General features: G+C 41.6%; 1 protein-coding gene across 2 annotated transcripts in view; it reads right to left on the reverse strand.

Moving 5' to 3' along the window:
• The window catches only part of LOC106527956 (synaptic vesicle glycoprotein 2B), a 24,863-nt gene that overhangs the window by 18,176 nt on the left and 4,882 nt on the right, over window positions 1-1,805 (reverse strand). The window contains exon 1 of one of the 2 annotated variants that reach the window (XM_014022983.1): window positions 1,548-1,695. The exons of the other annotated variant lie outside the window; for it this stretch is intronic. The gene's annotated coding sequence lies outside the window, so the exon portion shown is untranslated. Of the gene's footprint in view, window positions 1-1,547; window positions 1,696-1,805 lie in introns of those variants that run through there. 2 annotated transcript variants of the gene reach the window in all.

A 1,805-nucleotide genomic window follows, 5' to 3' on the forward strand; every position in this document is an offset into this window, starting at 1 on the left:
CATCAGCTGTAGTTATAGAGAACAGCAGTAGTTATAGAGAACATCAGCTGCAGTTATGGAGAACATCAACTGTAGTTATAGAGAACATCAGCTGCAGTTATGGAGAACATCAACTGTAGTTATAGAGAACATCAGCTGCAGTTATGGAGAACATCAACTGTAGTTATAGAGAACATCAGCTGTAGTTATAGAGAACATCAGCTGCAGTTAACATCAGCTGTAGTTATGGAGAACATCAGCTGTAGTTATGGAGAACATCAGCTGTAGTTATAGAGAACATCAACTGTAGTTATAGAGAACATCAGCTGCAGTTATAGAGAACATCAGCTGTAGTTATAGAGAACATCAGCTGTAGTTATAGAGAACATCAGCTGCAGTTATAAAGAACATCAGCTGTAGTTATGGAGAACATCAGCTGTAGTTATGGAGAACATCAGCTGCAGTTATAGAGAACATCAGCTGTAGTTATAGAGAACATCAGCTGTAGTTATAGAGAACATCAGCTGTAGTTCGGCTCATTTAGAGCAGATAAATAATGCAGAACGTCTTGTCGACAGCTGCAGAATTTATGTTCTGTTCTCTGGAGCAGCATCAAACCAGCTGAATGGATTTAAAGGTGACATATGTCTGATGTAGACAAATCTTTAAAGAAATAACTTCTTATGTTTTCTTTGATTATATTTTAAAGGTTTTTATTTACGACAAAATAAACCAAAAACACAAAGGTCCTGTCAGATGTGACGTGAGTTTAAAACTAAAAATTTATTTTATCAGTATTAACCTAGATATTTTACTTTTTAAAACCTTTCCACAGAAACATTTCAGATGAACTATTGATTATGTATTTGGAGTAAATTGATTGTATTTGTCGGCTGCTGCTGATGGGTGATAATGTCTTTGTCCTGTTTGTGTTAGTAAAACATCTCATGAACCACTGGACAGATCTGATCAGCTGTAGATGTTCCTCTATCACCGTTTAGCATTTAGTCTACCTGATTCAAGATGGCCGCCACAGCCATCTAAAAATGAATGGCAGTAACTGGAACAATGCTACACACACTGAGCTAACATGGTGGTCGCTGAGAGTCCTCCTGAAACCTTGGCATGGAAGAAAAGCCTTTGTTGTTGTGTTTTCTGCAGTGTGGGATCAGCTGTCTGCAGGACAGGTGAGGATCAGGAACATTTCAGCTGCAGATGAGTCAACAGGACAGTTTCAGCCCTGCTGGAGCTTCTGCACACATCAGGCTGTCAAACAGGAGACTGTTTGCTCTGGTGTGGGATTACATAATGCTGCTAAATCCCTGCAGAATAAAAGCTTCCTGCTTATTAGAAGCAGCTGCTGATTTCATTTCATCTGAAACCTCCGTCCGGTTGTAAAAACAGCTATTTAAAAAAAAAAACAAAGTTCTGACAGCAGATCTGAGCCAGTGTTTGTAGTTTTCACTCCATTTTCTTTTAATTCACCTGCTTTTGGTTTAAAAATCTAAACAAATCGATAACAAATCTTCACCTGAGGTGACTCAAACATTAAAAATATTCTGTCTTACCAGTGGAGGGTCAAACTGAAGCTCCAAACTTCACAGAATAAATCCTTTTCTTCAGCCTAAAGACGCCTGGAGGAGTGGGTTCTGAGCATCCTCACAGCCAGGCAGGAGGAGGGATTAAAGCAGGACCGCCTCAGCCTCCTGTGCTTCGCTGCAGCACTCCCCCGCCCCGCCCAGACTGGTTCAGTCCACCTCTGTGCTGCGGGACGGGCCAGGGCGGGCCATCTGTCAGCCGGGGCGGGGCGGGGCTGTGTGTGTGTG

The sequence above is a fragment of the Austrofundulus limnaeus genome, unplaced genomic scaffold, assembly GCF_001266775.1.
Source record: "Austrofundulus limnaeus strain Quisiro unplaced genomic scaffold, Austrofundulus_limnaeus-1.0 Scaffold353, whole genome shotgun sequence".
In the NCBI taxonomy this organism is placed as follows: domain Eukaryota; kingdom Metazoa; phylum Chordata; class Actinopteri; order Cyprinodontiformes; family Rivulidae; genus Austrofundulus; species Austrofundulus limnaeus.